The sequence below is a fragment of the Populus alba genome, chromosome 15 (genome assembly GCF_005239225.2).
Source record: "Populus alba chromosome 15, ASM523922v2, whole genome shotgun sequence".
In the NCBI taxonomy this organism is placed as follows: Eukaryota; Viridiplantae; Streptophyta; class Magnoliopsida; order Malpighiales; family Salicaceae; genus Populus; species Populus alba.
Window position 1 is genome coordinate 10,821,836 of NC_133298.1, and position 20,214 is coordinate 10,842,049.

Genomic DNA, 20,214 nt, shown 5'->3' on the forward strand with positions numbered 1-20,214 from the left:
GCCATCAACAACATAATGGTAAAGTATAGACATCCCATTCCTAGGCTTGATGACATGTTAGATGAGTTACATGGATCCTGTATTTTCTCTAAAATTGACTTGAAAAGTGGGTACCATCAAATTAGGATGAAAGAAGGTGATGACTGGAAAACACCATTTAAGACTAAGCATGGTTTGTATGAATGGTTAGTAATGCCGTTTGGACTTACAAATGCACCTAGTACGTTTATGCGTTTAAGGAATCATGTGTTGCATGCATTCATAGGTAAGTTTATGGTTGTGTATTTTGATGACATTTTGATATATAGCAATAACTTAACTGAGCATCTTGATCATTTGCGTAATGTACTTAGTGTGTTGCGTAGTGAGAAATTGTATGCTAATCTTAAAAAGTGTGCCTTTTGCATGGAGAAAATTGTGTTTCTTGGCTATGTTGTAACTGCACAGGGTATTGAGATGGATGAGGAGAAAGTTAAGGCCATCCGGGATTGGCCTACACCCAAATCGGTAAGTGAGGTAAGGAGTTTTCATGAGGTAAGGAGTTTTCATGGGTTAGCTAGTTTTTACAGGCGTTTTGTGAAAGATTTCAGCATAATAGCTGCGCCCTTGAATGAAGTTGTTAAAAAGTCAGTTGGGTTTAAATGGGGGGAAGAACAAGAGTTGGCTTTTTTTTTTTTGAAAGACAAATGATGTTCTGCACCTGTTTTGGCTTTACCTGACTTTACGAAAGCATTTGAAATAGAATGTGATGCGTTTGGAATAGGAATAGGTGCTGTTTTGATGCAGGATCAGAGACCTATTGCGTATTTCAGTGAGAAGTTAAGTGGAGCGACCTTGAACTATCCCACTTATGACAAAGAACTCTATGCTTTGGTAAGAGCACTTGAGACATGGCAACATTACTTGTGGCCAAAAGAGTTCGTCATCCATTCGGATCATGAGTCCTTGAAACATCTGAAAGGACAAGGTAAGTTGAATAGGAGGCATGCAAAATGGGTTGAATTCATTGAAACTTTTCTTTACGTAATCAAGTATAAGCAAGAGAACATCGTAGCTGATGCACTCTCACGCAGGTATGTTCTTTTACACACCATGAATACTAGATTGTTAGGTTTTGAATATGTGAATGAATTGTATGATAATGATTCTGACTTTGCTGAGATTTATAATGCATGTGGACATTCGGCTTTTGGTAAGTTTTATTTGATGGATGGTATTTGTTCAAAGAGAATAGATTGTGTGTTCCTGCTAGTTCTTTGCGTGAATTGCTTGTTCGTGAAGCACATGGGGGTGGTTTAATGGGTCACTTTGGGGTTGCAAAAACCTTGGATGTATTGCATGAGCATTTCTATTGGCCAAAGATGAAAAGATATGTGCAACGAATTTATGAACAGTGCATTGCTTGTAGAAAGGCAAAATCTAGAGTACAACCGCATGGACTATATACACCATTACCTATGCCTACTGAACCTTGGGTAGATATCTCTATGGACTTTGTTTTAGGTTTACCTAGGTCAAAGAAAGGTAGAGACTCTATTTTTGTTGTGGTTGATAGGTTTTCTAAAATGGCGCATTTCATTGCATGCCATAAAACAGATGATGCATCTCATATCGCAGACTTGTTCTTTAGGGAGATTGTACGTTTGCATGGCATTCCTAAGAGTATAGTGTCAGATCGTGATGTTAAGGTCCTTAGTTACTTTTGGAAGACCTTATGGGGAAAGTTGGGAACTAAACTTTTATTTTCGACAACATGCCATCCTCAAACAGATGGACAAACTGAGGTAGTGAATAGAATATTATCCCAACTTTTACGTGTTGTAATTCAAAAGAATTTGAAAATTTGGGAAAAATGTTTGCCTTTTGTTGAGTTTGCTTATAATAGAACTGTGCATTCGACTACTACTTTTTCTCCTTTTGAAATTATTTATGGTTTTAATCCACTAACTCCTATGGACTTAATTCCTTTATGTTTTGAAGAAAGGGTAAGTTTAGATGGTGAACAGAAGGCAAAGATGGTGAGAGAACTCCATGAGGGAGTTTGACTACAAATAGAGAAAAAGAACAGACTTTACGCTTCTAAAGCAAATAAGGGACGTAAACTGATTGTTTTCCAACCCGGTGATTGGGTTTGGGTGCACATGCGTAAGGAACGATTTCCTACCCAAAGGAAATCAAAATTACAGCTCGTGGTGATGGTCCATTTCAGGTTTTAAAGAGAATCAATGACAACGCATATAAAATTGACCTTCTAGGTGAGTATAGTGTTAGTGCTACCTTTAATGTTGCTGATCTTACGTTGTTTGACACAGATTTTGATTCGAGGTTGAATCCTTTTGAGGAGAGAGGGGATGATGCGGACCAGTCCAGAAACACCACTAAGGACCCATTACATGTTTCAAATGGACCAATGACTCGGTCCAAGACAAAGACATTGAAAGACGCATTGAATGCATTGGTTTTGAAGGATTCCACTAAGTCAGAATTGGAAGGTCCATTGGAGTATCAAGAGGAGATCCTAGTACATCTTATCCATGTGCAAGAGGGGTCCAATACAACCTTATTTTAGGGTTTTGGGCCAGTTTTGAGTGGACCTCATATAAGTCCACATAAGGGGTCCATTAGGGTTAAATTTTCAAGAACTATTTAAACTCATGTAGGCCAAAATTTTGACAGCTTTGATGAATATTATTCTGAATTTTTCAGTTTTAACGTGTGAGAGTGATTCTTGCATTCTTCAGTTCTTGAACGAACTGAATCTGACTTATCAAAGATTAACTGGCTTCGTGGCGTCATTCTACTCATTCCAATAGTGTTGGTGCCTTGGGGCAAGTTTCCATTGTGTCACACTCCTATCAGACCTATTTCGGCTTTTCGGGATCAGGTCTCAATCTTGATTGTGGGTTGCGTGACCACGTGATCACAAGGTTCGCATCAACAGAGGTGGTACGAGTTTTGTTATTTACTTCCTTTTGACTTGTGGACTTCTTATTTGTCCATGATTCTTTCCCTAAAAGGATGTGACAACTTATTTTGGGAATCTCTTAATTCTACAAAGATCTTTAATGGGCTACAACATAATTTCCAAGTGTGGCAATGATTCATAAATGTTTTAGAATCCTTTTCTTACAAGGATTCCTTCATCCTAGCTATAAAAAGGAAAGAAGATTTAAGAATTAATTCTACCTTTAGATTTGATTCTACTAGCTTATATGGGACTTCTAAAGGTCAACAAATCTGATCATATCATATTTAGGATATTAAAATTGGATTTATTATTATTATTATTATTATTATTATTATTATTATTATTATTATTTTCTTCTTAGTTCAGGGTTTATTTATATTATTTAGGTTTAATTATAAGTGGGTATCATATAAGTCCATGTAAGGGGTCCATTAGGGTTTATTTTAGTTTGAAGTCACTATAAATAAGGGGCATAACCAAACATGTAACGTTAGACAATTTAGATTAATAAAACTTTTTGTTTGCCGCACTTTGTGTGTGTGTGTGTGTGTGTTGTGTGTTGTGTGGTGAGATAATCTCCCTTCCATGGTTCTCTAAAGAACTGAAAAATGACTTATCGAAGAACAACTGTCTTCATGGTGTCATCCTTATACTTCTTATTCGCGAATCAATATTTGTTAGGTGGGGGTTTTTCGTTTTCAATATTGCTGGTGTCTAGGTACAAGTTATCTTTGTGTCACACTCATATTAAACCTGATTTACTTGGCTTTCCGGGAATTGGTGTGTTCACGTGTGGGTTGCGTGACCATGTGATCACGAGGTTCGCATCAATTTTTAGCTTAGTCTCTTCCATTGCTATTGCCTTATCACTCTGAATAGTCAGACATATAGCTAAGATATGCCCAAAAACATTTTAGGAACTGCACCTACAAGGGAGCCATTCATACTCAGCTGAGATAGTAATTTACTATACCATTAAAGCATTATAGATCAAACTATTTAACCAGCACCTTAGAAGCATCAATTTCAACACAAACTATTGCATAAGTTAGGCGTTTGCTCATTAGTGTATTGACATCAGCATGTAAAGGAACCCCTAAAGTAATAGCAACATAACTCAGCCCTTTATTAGTCCAATATTCTAAAGGAACATGATGAAGCTTAATCCAAACAGGAATTCTAGATAACTCAACTTTAGAGAATTGCATGTTTGGTGTCCATCTTCTAAGGACCAAATGTCTATTAGCCAGGTTCCATGGAGCATGGTCTAGGATAGCAGAGGCATGTTCAACTGAATCAAATGAGAAGATAAAGAAGTTATTATATGAAGACAACAACACTTCTAGTAAACCAAGGGAACCCCAAATTCTATTAGCTATAATTTAACCACTGGGAATGGAAGTTTCGGACCTACATAATGTCCAACAATGGTGGATTGCCAAAGAGTACAACCTTCTTCAAAGACATATATAGGAGGACTAACTATCACCCGTGCAACATCCATGAAAGGAGTTAGGAAGAATACGTTTCGGTTTACAGTAAAGCCAACACTAATGTCTAAACTAGCCTAACCTCTAACAATATTTAAGAAATTTAACTTACAGTTGTTGGTTTGCAGAAGAAGATTATCAGATTTGAGGGATACACTACTGCGAACCTCATGATCACGTGGTCACGCAACCCACAATCAAGATTGAGATATGATCCCGGAAAGCCAAAATAGGTCTGATAGGAGTATGACACAATGGAAACCTGCCCCAAGGCACCAACACTATTGGAATGAGTAGAATGACGCCACGAAGCCAGTTAATCTTCGATAAGTCAGATTCAGTTCGTTCAAGAACTGAAGAATGCAAGAATCACTCTCACACGTCAAAACTGAAAAATTTAGAATAGTAATCATTAAAGCTGCCGAAATTATGGCTTACATGAGTTTAAATAGTTCTTGAAAAGTTAACCTTAATGGACCTCTTATGAGGTCCACTCAAAACTAGCCCAAAACCCCAAACTAAAAAGCCCATAACCTGATCCGAACAAGCCTTGGACCTTAGCTCAAAACAAAGTTTTAATTAAGCCCAAACATTAAAGAAAATAATAAAAATAACTAATCTGTCATTAAATACCACCAGCCCTTCTTTCCTTGTGTAGCTAGGATGAATAAGGAATCCTTATAAGAAAAGGATTCTGAAACATTAATGAATCACTGCCACACTTGTAGACTATATTGCAGCTCATTAAAGATCCTTGTGGAATTAGGAAATTCCCAAAACCAGCTGCCACATCCTTGTAGGAAAAGAATCCTAACCAAATAGCAGGTCCACAAGTTAAATGGAAGTAAATAACAAAATTCATACAGCCTCCGTTGACCAGTATTGCGGTTCCTTCCCGAACTTCGATTGACCTGAATTTTTAACCCAAGGTAGTCAAATATGTCTGGAGAGTCCACATAAAATATTAGCCCGATCCAACGATCGGATTGAGAATTATGATTATTGCCGTAAACCTGGACTGTTGCGCTTTTTACGCCAAAATCCAAATTTGACCTTACTTGAGTCGTATCACAGGGCTGAACCGTATCATACACTTTACAGGGGATATGCCAAATCTGCCATATTAACATCTGAGAGTGACACCTCTGGAGTGAAAGCGGTTGGTATATTTCATTTCTTAGCTATAAATGAGGAGTGAACTACTTGCTTTCCCATTTGATGCTCTGAAACTTTCTTTTCCTTGACATTGACCAAATTAGCATGTAATGCTTACCCCTGACCTGCCCCATCTTCACCAAGAGGCATGTTGAATCCTCTGATTCCCTCTAGTTCATCGAGACTTCTAGATGTAAGAACATGGACGTTACCCTCGGTAATAGCTTTGAAGTTATCAGAAAGCTGAGAAAGTTTAAGATATTGGCCATGCATCATCTCCTAAAGTTGTATCGTTAAGTTATGTTTGGTCAAAAGCTGACCAGACCTAGTTGCATTTTGCAAGGCTTTGTTGCTAGTAGAGTAGATAGCATCATGTTTAAAAACCAAGTTGGGAGAAGAGATGATAACACTATTCGCTTCCTTCATTCTCATCTCCCTCATCTAAACTAAAAGAAGGAACCCAAAGTAAGAGGACCTCCAAAACTAAAGAAAAGAAGTGGAAACTAGATTGAAAACATTCAAAGAACCAATCTAAGCTAACATAAAACAAACTTAAGGCATAATTAGATGCAAGGATTCCAAATCGGATCACGTAGAATAAAAGAAAATGAGGTAAGAGCATTTGTTTTATATTATTTTGGTATTTTAATAGTTTATATTAGAACAACTTTCACTATCAATAATCAAACTACACACCTTGTTTTGTATATAGCATCGTGTATGGAAAATGTTTCCCTTTGCTGATCACTGTCATCTTGTTGACCTGAACTTGAAACGTGTTCCTTGTAACCAAGGACTCTTTAATAGGTAATGCTAACTCACCCCTTTTACTATCCTCCAATGGTGGCATGCCTTCATAATCAGATCTATCTCTTTCAGATTTGATTGGACACTTCGCCCATGTTGTTTCCAAGTTGTAGTAGGATTTTTTATTTTCTCCTCAACTCATGACCCAAATAAGGTTGGGTTGTGCTCCTTTTGCATATGGATAAGCTGTACTAAGAGGCCTCCTATTGATACTCCAATGGACCCTTCAAATCTGACTTGGTCGAAACCTTCAAAACCAATGTATTCAATGTCTTTATCTTGGACCAAGTCATTGGCCTATTTAGAACATGTAATCTGTCCTTGTTGTTGTTTGTGGGATGGTCTGCATTAGATCTTCTTGGAAAGTAAGGATTCCTTACAAAATACGGTTTCCATATTTAATTCAATTCTTGCCTTGTAACATTACATAAATCAAATGAAAAACAATCATTTTTTTACTTTTGTTGTTCGCTATCAAGTTTGACTTCAAACATGTTGTTCTCTTCTGACTAAATGAGTAATAGGGCCTATTATATATGGATTGAAAGCTTGAGAAGTCTACTTTTTAGCTAAATTAGAATCACAACAAAATGCCTCTTTTAGCTTCAGATATGACCCAAAAAGTATACAAAGGTCTTGTTTGAAAGATTTGCAACTTTTAACCCAAACATCTTAACTCATCCTATTAAATTTGTTTTTGTTCTTCTTATTTTGTTTTAGACCTTGTAACAAGTCCAATCGGTACCTCTAATAGATCATTCAATGATGCTTATTGATCCATATCATCCCCCATTCTCAAAAGGATTCATCTTCGAATCAACAATAAAAGCAACATCTATAAGGAATATACATCCTCATGATTTTGTAACATAGAAGCAACGACACTATTTTGCATAGATTTGTTCGTATAAAAAACATTATTTACAATACTATCTTTTTTTTCTTCATAAAAGGCCCCCTCTTTTCTTTCTCTTTTATGCCATTTCACCATTTTCTTTCATCTTGACCACTCTTTTCTTATAAGTTAAACTCAATGACATATTATGAAAAGTCATATTCCTAACTAGAATTTCTTCGTTCTTATTTTTGCAAACATGAACATGAATGTCTTGGCCACAAATTAAACTTACATATTGAGGTCTAATATGCTCTCTTCAATATCCATGTGAAGGCAATAAATGCATTAAACACCAACACTTCTCAAACAAAAAAAATTCTCTCTTTTCCACTCCAAATCACCCTCTATGACTTGTAAACTCAATACACGCCTAGCCAAAAGTGACTCACCCTCAATCAAATATTCTGCCTCTTCATCACTAGCATTATTAAGACTAAGGGTGTTCAAAAAAATCGATTAACTGAAAAAACCAAAAAATCGATAAAAAATTAACCGAGAAAACTGAACCGAGATAGAAAACCGATTAAACCGATTGTTAAAACCATAAAATCTTGTCGGTTTGATTCGGTTCCTGTTTGACCACTTAAATCAGTGAACCGAACCGGTAGTATAAATACCACACACAAACACAGTCACTCAGTAACCCTAATTAACATTCTGAACTGAAGCAGCTACCCACACGAAAGACTCAAAGAGCAAAGAGCCAGAGACGATTTATCGTCTTCTCCCTTCTGCTGTTCTGCATCTGTCTTGCCCTTCACCTTCAAATTTCATCCTTCCTCTTCTCCTTCCGCATCTATCTCTTCCATCAATTTGCATCCTTCCTCTGTCTTCCCTTCTGCATCTGTCTTGCCCCCTGCTTCTCTCTTCACTTGCAGGTTGTTGCAGAACGACGGGGCTCCTCCATTGGTAAGTTTATCTTCGTGTGCTTAACTGCTTATAAGTTCAACTTTTTGTTTCAAACTTTGATGCTTCTCTGACCTCTGCTTCTCATTTTTTTTATCCTCTGGTTCGCCCCCTTTCCATTTAATCAACGACTAGGGTTTTTGCATCTTTCTTCAAGTTAGGCCCTCTTTCCCCACCCTATCTTCTTTTCTGTTAATTTATGTTGGTATTGAAATATGCTTGTTATAGTTTTTCTGTTTGATTATCAATTAGTCAATTAGTCAAATGTGTTTGTCGCCTGTTACAACATTTTTTTTTCATATTTGTCGCATGTCGGGTGAATGAGTGAATATGTTTTTTCATGATTATCAGGAATTGGGTTTTTTCTAAACCAAAAAGAATTGGGTTTTTTCATTACTGTTCTTTCATTTTTGGTTCCCATAGCACAATCTCATTATCAACACTTTGAGTTGTGCAAAACAATTTACAAGGATAAGCATGAATGTCAGATTAGTTTTTATTTTAAAAAAGAATTATGATTCTCAGACCGATTAAAGTCCAATTTGTTGGTTCAAACAATTTTCTCCCTACTGCCACTACCAGCTTCTTAGATGAAGTTATTGATGGTTATTTTGAGGATTCAGGTGTATCATCTTCTTGAAGTATTTTAATCTAGGATCCCAAACTATTCACATCTTTCTAGGGGATGGTAAATGAGAGTTGGCATTATACATAATACTAAACTTCTCCAGTGCTACAGTACAACCAAAAGAAGTAGAATTTGTTGCAGCAGTGATAAATTTTAAATTCTACACATAATTTTAAAGAGACTAACAAACAAAACTAGTTCATTAATAGCTGCACAGACAAATATACAAGGCATCTTTCTCAATTAATTTTTTTAGATCACAAAACACACCTTCAGTTCTAGTTCCAGTTCAATTAATAGCTGCAAATAATGTTTTTTTCATTATTTTATAATCTGTTTTAATTTCAGATGGATAATCGGGAAGATCATACACCAATTGAATCAAATCCTTCAAGTTCAGAACCCAATTCTTTTCCTATTCCAGTTCCAGTTCCAGTTCTAGTTGCTACTTCTAATACAATTAGCAACACTGAAAGTGAAGGTAATCCAGCTTCTAGATCTAATAAAAGAAAAACATCTCAGATTTGAGATCACTTTAAAAAATTAGATGGTAATGTTAAGGTTCCTAGGGCTGCATGTATGTATTGTGGAAAAGATTATGCATGCCATACTATACTTAATGGGACTAGTAACATGTGGAGTCATCTAGGTGTATGCAAAAAGTTTCCTTCTGTGATTGACCGAAAACAAAAAACTTTAGTCTTACAACCTAGGCCTATAATAAAAAGGGGTAATAGTGGAGAGGAAAATCTGATGACTATTAAGGCGGTGGGTTATAGTTATGAAGAGTGTAGGAAAGCCCTAAGAAAAATGATTATACTTGATGAGCTACCTTTTAACTTTGTTGAAAACCAAGGATTTAAATCATTTTGTCAAGTAATGCAACCTAGATTTGATGTTCCTTCTCGTTTTACGATTTGGAGAGATTGTTTAAAAATTTATGTAGTTGAGAAGGAAAAATTAAAGAAAAGCTCTTAAGGATCAACGTGTATGTTTAACAACCGATACTTGGACATCAATCCAAAATATTAATTATATGTGTTTGACTGCCCATTGGATTGATGAAGGTTGGAACTTGAATAAAAGAATTCTAAACTTTTGTCAAGTTTCTAATCATAAAGGTGAAACAATTGGCCAAGCAATTGAAAGTTGTTTGTTAGAATGGAGAATTGATAACAATTTAACAGTTACAGCTGACAATGCAAGTTCAAATAATTTGACAATAAAATATTTGAAGAGAGTAACAAGTAATTGGGCAACTAATATATTGTCAAATGACTTCATACATGTTAGATGTTGTGCACATTTTGTTAATCTTATTGTATGTGCGGGATTGAAAGATATTGATGATTCAATTGTTAAGATTAGGAATGCAGCGAGGTTTGTTAGATCTTCTCCTTCTAGACAACTTGTTTTTAACCAATGTGCGAAGAGGTTGAAAATTGGGAGTAAAAAATCTATTTGTTTGGATGTTGCAACTAGATGGAACTCTACATATATGATGCTAGATGCAACTGAAAAATTTGATGTGGTTTTTATGAGGTTAGAAGAAACCTATCCTAGGTATTTGAGTTACTTTCAGGTTGATTCAAAAGGAAAACAAAAAAACTTAGGTCCTCCTGTTTTAGAAGATTGGGAAAAGGCTAGATCTTTTGTCAAGTTCTTGAAACTATTTTACATGGTTACATTAAAATTTTCTGGCTCATTGTATGTGACATCTAATTCTCTCTTTCATGAATTGATTTCCATGCATACAAGCATATCTCAACTTTGTAGAAGTGAAGATGTTTATGTAAGTAAAATGGCCAAGAATATGATAGCAAAGTATAAAAAATATTGGGGGGATCAAGATACACAAAACTTTTTGTTGTATGTGGTTGTTGTGTTAGATCCATGTTTCAAATTGAAGTATGTGAGATTTTGTTTTGGAAGATTGTATGATGTTGAAGAGGCTAAAAATTTTACAATTAAGGTTAAAGACACTTTGCTAAGGTTGTTTAAGCATTATATGAATGTTGATGAGAATGTTGAGGTTGTTCATGGTGTTGGAACTAGTATAAATGAAAATGTTAATGTTGATTTAATGGTGGTAAATGATGATATGTTGGATGACTTAGCTTCTCAATTCAAAAAACATTTAGAGGAAGAAGGCGATGTACAAAAAAAAAATGAGGTTGAGAGATATTTGGGTGATGATTGTGAGTATCCTAATGATTTTAAATTATATATTTTAGGTTGGTGGAGGTGTAATGCTACAAAATACAAGATTTTTTCTAAGGTGGCATAACACGTGTTAGCTATTCCGGTATCTATAGTTGTTTCTGAAGCAGCTTTCAATATTGGTGGTCGTATTTTAGATCCATTTCGAAGCTCTTTATCTCCATCGACAGTACAAGCACTGGTTTGTTGTCAGAATTGGTTGAGTTTAGCATCAATTCCAATCAATATCAGCAACTACATGGATTATATTGAAAATTCTTGAGATGATTTAGTAAGTAATTTCTTTTACAAATTTAAATGTAGTTATTTTATAATATCATTTATTTACATATGTTTAATCTAACTTTTTAATTTATATTTTTGTAGAATTTGGTGAAAGTTTAAAAATCTCAACTGATTGTTTGTAAGCAGTATTGGTGGCTTGGTGCAATTTTGGAATATAATTGTTCTGGGTAATTAATTTACTTTACCTTGTTAATTCCCTTTAATATTTTGCATACTTTATTTAATTCTTTCAATAGTTGAAATCTAATATGTTCCTAATTTGTTAGTTTTTTTTTTTTTTTTTTTTTTTTTTTTTTTTTACAGCATTATCCTTATTGGAATATTTGGATGCCCATGCTGCTGTTGCTGGAATTTTTGGATGTTGGTGTTGTGTTTTTTTCTTCAATTTATGCCGGATGTTTATGATAATTTATTGTTGGTTGCTAATGTATTTGCTTGTTAATGTTAACTTTTCTAGTGCGAACAAACTTTTAATATGAGGTGTTCAAATTTGATCATGTATCTTGCATATTGAAATTGATTTATTGCATTGTATCTGTCAGATTGAATTCATGTCTAAATTTATGTGAAGAATTAAATGGTTTACATTCCTTGGATATATGATTTTCTCAGCATAGCTCACTGCCTGTAAAGTGTAAACCATTTGAACAACTTCATGCTTATAAACCAGGAAACAAAACATGAAAAATAAATTTATTTGTCATCAGTCTTGGGATGCCCCTTGAATTTGAAGTTATTTGCATATGCATTAACCTAAAAGGAGAAGAAAAGTTCGGAGTGACAAGGAGAAGAAAGCCTTGCAGATGGCACTTCCACATTGCATGCATATTGAAAGATAAGTGTTCAGTAGGGAATTCCCGTTTATGGCAGTCAACCAAGCTGTGAATTAATCCAGGTTTCTATAAATTTTAAAACTCAATTTACTTACTGTAAGGCTAAGCGAATTTTAAAAAAACTGAAAAAAAATCGGATTTAATGAAGGGATTTTGGTTTCCCGGTTTTTTTCAAAAAAAAAAACAGATTTAATGAAGGGATTAGGTTTCTCGGTTTTTTCCAAAAAAACTCGGATTCAACCGAACCGGACCGACTCAGTTTGAACTGGTTTCCGGTTTGGTTCGGTTAATATTTCTCCAAAATATTGAAATTCGGTTCAGTTGGTTTTTTAAGTCTAAATCGAACCGAACCGTGAACACCCCTAATTAAGACTAGAATCAATGATGTCATTTTCCTCGAGATTTAAATCTAGTGAACTTTTATTCATTGAAGTATCCATCTCATATGAATCAACTTTGGAGTTTTTAAAGGTTCAATACCATCTGAAAATTTTGCATTCTTTTGGAGTTGTACTGTTGCTCCCTAGTTAACAAGTAGTTTATTTGTTTATTTAATAAACATTACAAGTTATTTATCCTTGCTCTCCTTTACTAATCTTATAGATGTTTTTTTTATTGTCACCCTTCAGGGTTTAGAGCATTAGTTTCTCTTGTCTCCTTTTTTGCAAATTAGAAAGCTCGACATATTGTTTATCCATTTATTCTTTTATATCACCAAACACCACTTTAATAAGCTTAAATTGTTGTAGCATCACTTGTAACAAAAAGAAAGTGTTATTCTCTTCTTTAGGTGATGACTTGTCATTTAAAGACATTGTCAAATCTAAAATTTAATATTTGTAACAAAAAAAACCTCACACACCCACGTGTTTACACTTAATAATATGTCACTCCACTCATGTTTCACTTAAAGTTTGGCTTTTCATGAAAATACTCTTACCTTTTCACCTCTTACCTCGTGCTCTCCTATTCAATTCTTAAGGGAACTAATAAAAACAACCAAAAAATTCAATTTTGTAACACTCAACTAATAGAATAAAAAAAATAAAGTCAAGAACAAAAAAAACTAATATGAAAATGAAATTCAAGGTAACTCGAAACAAATATAAACTCTACACCTGAAATCAAGTTCAAACAAAACATTTAATTTAATTGTAATTTTGGTACATGAAGTCAAGAATTGCAATTTTTTTCCCAAAAATCTAAATTTAATTATGTCCCTATTCATGCAAGAAACTATTTGAACTGAACATATGCAAATTCTTTTCTTCGCTTCTTTTATTATTATTATTATTATTATTATTATTATATAATAAGAATAATCTAAATCAATAATAACTTAAGGTAGAAAAAAGCTTTTTTAATACTAGCCACTGCAATTTAATAACAAGAATTTATAAATAAACAACGCGGAAAGTAACTTGATTTCAAAGCCTTACTCTAATACCAACTAATATGAACCCATAAACAAGATAGAAACAACATAAGAAAGCTAAAATTTTATTGAAAAGAACTCAATCCAATGACTACCTAAACCATGGAACTAAAGTTATTAACAATTTAAAACTGAAAGTATAAGGTTGTATTGGACCCCTCTTGCACATGGATAAGATGTACAAGGGTCTCCTCTTGATACTCCAATGGACCGTTCAATTATGACTTGGTGGAAACCTTCAAAACCAATGCATTCAATGCCTCTTTCAATGTCTTTGTCTTGGACTGAGTTATTGGACCATTTGGAACATGTAATGGTCCTTGCTGGTGTTCCTAGGCTGATCCACATTAGGATTTCATGTATTTTGATAAGGTGTTATGAAAAAAGAAAAGGAGGATTTAAAAGGAGAGGTGGTATCAAAGGGAGAGAAATAAAGAGATCAATGTTCTAAAAAAAGAATCCAATAGTCTATCTTGTATTCTAAGGGAGATGAAGCAAGGACTTGATGTGTTAACAGCAGCAGTCAATGCACAATAAGCTTTAAAAAGAGAGGAGAAAAAATGTTGCAATGATGAAATACAAAATAGAACAGCTGCTACTTTCATTCAAAGTTGTTGGTGATGATTGTTGGTAAGAAAAGAACTCCAAAGGCTTCAAAATGAGGCCAAGGAATTGTCCATTCAATTTGTTGGTGATTTGAGGATGAATCATCTTGAAGAGAGAGGGAATGATGCGATCCAAATAAGGTCAAATTTAGATTTTGACGTAAAATGTGCAACTATCCAGTTTTACTGTAACAGTCATAAATCTCAATTCAACCTTGGATCGGGTTGACATTTTACGTGGAGTCTCCTAACATGTTTTCCTACCTTGGGTTAAAATATCAGGTCAATCGTAGTTTGGGAAGGCTTCCAAACACAGGTCAACAAAGGTTGTACGAGTTTTGTTATTTACTTCCTTTTGACTTGTGGACTTCCTATTTGGCTAGGATTCTTTTCCTAAAAGGATGTGGCAACTTATTTTGGGAATATCCTATTTCTCCAAAGATCTTTAATGGGCTGCAACATAGTTTCCATGTGTGGCAAGGATTCATAAATATTTCAAAATCCTTTTCTTACAAGGATTCCTTATTCATCTTAGAATGAAAGAAGACCTCAGAATAAATTCTACCTTCAGATAAGATTTCCTAGTCTATTTAGGACTTTCTAATGGTGACAAATCTGATTCTAGCGTATTTAGGATGCTACTTTTCAGATTTGTATTATTTGTATTATTTTCTTCTTAGTCTTTGGGTTGTTATTACTTATTTGGATCAATTGTAAGTGGGCATCATACAAGTCCATCTAAAGGGGGTCTATTAGGGTTTATTTAAGTGCAGAGTGTGTCTAAATAAAGGCATAACCAGACATGTAAGTTAGACAATTCAGATTAATAAAACTTCTTGTTTGCCACACTTTTTATGTGTGTGTGTATTGATGAGATAATCTCCCTTCTATAATAAAACGACTTATCGAAGAACAATTGTCTTCGTGGCGTCATCCTTATACTTCTCGTTTGCGAATCAATATTCATTGGGTGGGGGTTTTCGTTTCCAATAGTGTTGGTGCCTAGGTACAAGTTATCTTTATGTCACATCTTAGCAAACTTGATTTACTTGGCTTTCCGGGAATTGGTGTCTTTGTGTGTGTGAGTTGCGTGATCACGAAGTTCGTATCACTTTGTGTCACACTTCTATCAAACCTAATTTACCTGGCTTTCCTGGAATTAGTGTATTTGCGTGTGGGTTGCATTACCATGTGATCGTGAGGTTCGCATCAAATTTGGTGGGATCAGAATGTGATTAGTAGGAGGAAGAGTGGAGAGAGGCTGATAGCGTAGTGGGAGGAAATGAAAGTGTTGATGAGATTTGTTTATCAGAATGTGTTGATCTTTTGCATTGATGTGTCTTTTAAGAGGGTAGACATGTCCAGTATGCTTCTCCTAGCTCTACCAGCATGTGACAGCCGATTCCGGGGAATCAATGATAACCGTCTATTTTCAACGTGGCTAACAAGAGAAACTACATCTTTCCAAACATCAAAATGACATTTTTATCCACTTGTTCTCTTATAAGACCCTGCAAATCAAATCAAATCAAATCAAAGTAAGACTCCATAGAAAAAATGAAACGTAACGAATATACCGATGTGGTGAGATGGATACCAAGTTAGGACTCATCGCTGATTGGGCCAAGTTAACTTACGAGTGCTTAATCAACATCCTTTCTCGACTCACCTTTAAGCACTGAAGGCGCGGTCCCATGCTTTTTTGCAAAGGTTGGCTTATCGTCTGCAAGGATCCATCTCTAATTGACCTGAAAGTTTAACCCAAGGTAGGACAACATGTCAAGAGACTTCACGTAAACTTTCATCCCGATCCAATGGTTGGATTGAGAATTATGATTGTTGCCGTAAAACTGGATTGTTGTACATTTTTACATCAAAATCTGAATTTGACCTTGCCTAGATTGTATCAATATTCATTCTTATAATTTTATTGTTAAAACTATCATTCAATAGTAATTTGCAAGAAAAGATTAAAAATTGTTTAATTCTGATCGATTTAGCTTAACCAACCAAGAACACTATCTAGTGTTTTAATCATAACTGAAGTTGTAAAACACAGTTTTGAGTGTGATTTGTCTCTATAAAAGGATAAAACATAGAAATACAACTTTCACAAAGAAATCAACTCTAAATTATATCGTTTTAAGACTCAAAATCAACAATAACAATAACAATAGCCCCTCTTTTACAACTAAAATTTCGGACAATGAGGATTTTCATCCCTTGAAAATCCTTTTCAACTTCCAAATTATTTTAATGCATAAAAAACATTATCCAAGATCATTTGGCATCATTAAATCACAAATTTAAATCAATTCTAAAACAAAATATTCAAACAATTTCCCTACCTCTACAACATAGCAAGATTTGGCCAAAATAGGGAAACTTATCCCTTTGAGATTTCTCTTGTGTTTTTTTTACACACACTACATACATTATTAATACAATAAAACAATGAACCCTTCATTTTATTTTATGTTTCACTTTCTCCTTGTGCAATTAAACATATGCAACATACCTTAACAATTAATGTTCTTACATCATTATCACAACAATATTTTCACCCCACTACTTGGAATCCATGACAATTTTCATTAACTAATCAATCTGTCAAAAATATACTTATGACCAGCCTTAAATATGTTTTATTTTTAAAATTTCTTTCATTTCAATTTCTTCAAGGTTCCACCTCATTCACATCCACACAACAAATAAGTTAGCCTTTTATTCATTCAACATGCTCATATAACAATATTCATTCCTATTCTTACACCATAATCATTCTTCTCCTCATATAAAGAATACACAATTCATCTATAGCAAAATTAATAACAAGAACACGTTTTACCACTACATTTTTCATAAAACCTAACACCCGCACAATTTTAATTTCATTAAAACATGTATTTAATCAAGTTTCTTATATTTTGCCAAAACTAACAAAAGATTCAAAAAGTAATAAGTCATCCACCTTAGAATTTAGTTTTGAACCCAATGGTCTAAATATAGATCTTGGAGTCTTGCATAATATATGTAAAAATCAAAATGATCCAACATTTAAATCTCCCTAGATCAGAATAAGACCAATATATCCAAATATAAGCATAATCCAACAATGGATGCCAGAGATATAACTTGAAAAGTTCACTTCTCTCTCTCTAGCCAAATTTTCTCTCTCACCTTTTTTTTGGACTAGTTGGCCTCTTTACTGTTTTAAAGGTAAATTTTCCATCAATTACAATTTTGTCCCTTATTTTATGCCTTTATGTATTTTATTTTATTTTATTTTTCACATAAACTATCCAGTTTTTCTACTTAAATCGCTAGTCCTTACCGAACTTTGATTGAGATGACATCTTAAAACAAGGTAGGACAACATATTAATAGATTTCATGCAAAAGTTTATCCTAATCTGACTATTGAATTGAGAGCTTTACTTCTTAACATAAAATTAGTCAGTTCATGACTTTTAGTCAACAATTTAAATTTTCTTGTTCAATCCTTGTATAAATCATATCATTTATTCTTCTAAACCTTTAGGATCATTTTATTTTTTTTTGGAATATATTCATTTTAAATTCTCCATCTTTATTTATTTATCAAGCTTATTATATTTATGAGTAATGTCACTGATTTTTAACTGGTGCTTACACCTTTAGTCCTGCATGTTCATTGCATTGTCCTTTCTTATAATTTATTCTTTATTACCTCACTTATTTCTTAGAAATATTTTATTATTTTCTCATTATTTCATCCATCAAAACACGTTACCAGTTCTTTGTCGTCATGAATTCTAAATTAAAATTCATTTTATGGAGGTCATCTCCTCCATTATACATCATAATTATTTTTATTATTATCATTTATCTATTATTTCTTATCTCGGTCTACAAGGATAACACAATCTGAAGAAGTAAGCTTTAGTAAAAGAGAGGAGCGCCAAGGTATTTAACTGGAAGTTTGCCTTCCTTATATTTGAGAACATCAAGAAGCAATTCTTTATTTCTGGTCTCTACACCATAAATGAACATGCAACTCTTATCTTGATCTGACATCAGTCTAGAGAGCATTTCCGAATTGATCAAGACATGATTTAATGACTGAAGCCGTACTCACCTCGGCTTGACAAAGATCATTAAATCATCCGCGAGGTGCAAATGAGTGAGATGCATCCTTTCACAATACCAATGAAGCTTGAAGTCATTGTTGTGAACCAGATTGCCATCAGACCCCAAAAAAAAACTTCCATGACAAGAACAAACAAGTAAGGAGAAATTGGATCTCCTTGCCTTAACCCTCCGGTACCAATAAAGAAACGATGGAGCTCTCTGTTGATGGATACTGAAAGTCTAGTAGTGGAAATACATTCATGAATCCAATTAACCATACTTGAAGGAAAACCAATAAGAACTCTCACCTTACTGAATCATAAGCCTTCATTAGATCAACTTTCAAAAAGTACCTAGCCCCCCCCCCCGACGATGGTAATTGTGAAGAAGCTCTTAGGATAAAAGGATGTTGTCACTAATATTTCGATTCTCAATGAAAGCCGACTAAAATGGACTAATCAGATCCGGAAGCACTCTTTTAATTCTGTTGGCAATAATCTTGGCAATGCATTTGTATATAGTGTTACAACAAGAAATAGGCCTAATGTCCTTAAGATGTGACGGGGCAGGAACTTTAGGAATTAAGGCTGTACTGGTTGCATTTACTTTTTTGAGAAGTTAACCTGAAATGAAGAATGAATGGACAAAGTTGATGGTGTCCGAACCAACAATGCTCCAAGCTCTCTTGAAGAAACCCATACTGAAACCATTAGGACTATGAGTTTTATTGTCATTAAAAGAAAATAGGACCGTTTGAATTTCATCATCAGTAACCGGAGCATTTATACTAGTGATTTGAAGCGTGGATAATTGGTGAGGCAAAGCCCTCCTAAGAATGTAGAGATCAGTGTAAGCGTCTGATCGTTTTCCACCTAAAAGCTTCTCAAAATAACTTACAATAATATGTCGAATCTCCTTTGAATCAGAAATACAGGTGCCATTATCATCATGGATTATTTTGTTGTTACATTTGTGACGCTTAACCAAATTGAAGAAAAACTTCAAATTCTTATCCCCTAAATTCAGCTATTGAATCCAAGATTTTTGGCTCGGGAAACTCTTTTCAGCTTGAGCAAGTCTCAAATATTCCTAAAGCAACATAAGTTCAAACCTATGAGTATCTAGGTCTAAGGGATTCTCCTGCAGCCTGCATTGAGCATCTTCCATAGCCCTCTTAGCCAACACCCTCTCTGAAATCTTACCAAAAAAACTTCTTGTTGAAAACTTTCAACACATTCTTACTCAAAATAAACATCAAAGTGCCTGGGACTTCAACCTCCCAAGCCGTTGTAATTACCTAAAGAAACAGAGAATGGTCAACCCAAAAATAAAAAAACAATGAAAGGAAACCTCCTGTTTAACATTCTCGCAACTTTAATTAACATAGTACAGTTATTCGAAACACCAAACAGTAGGAAATGAGCTTTTGAACCCGCAAACTCACATTCGTACTTCACATTGACAAGTACTCAGTCAAGCTTTTCAAGTATAGGATGGTTACAATGTCGATTACTCCATCTGAATCTGAAACCCATGAATCTAAGGTCAATCAAATCTGATTAAGGCAATCATTCAGATCATTCTGCCATACCGGCCACAACTTAGTACCACCCCTGATACGGACCAGCTCAGAAACACTAGCAAGGACTCATTACATGTTCTAAATCACTATAAGATTTCACAGTTTTACCGACGGAAATATTCCATCGGTGTGTGACAGAAAGTTCGTCGGTAAATTATTTACCGACTATATTACCGATGGAATACGCCCGTCGAAATATCTTTTGTCGGTGATTCCACATTCCGTTGCTATATTGGTCGAAAATACAAAAAAAACATTTACCGACGGTTTTACTGACGGACCGTGCGCGCCAA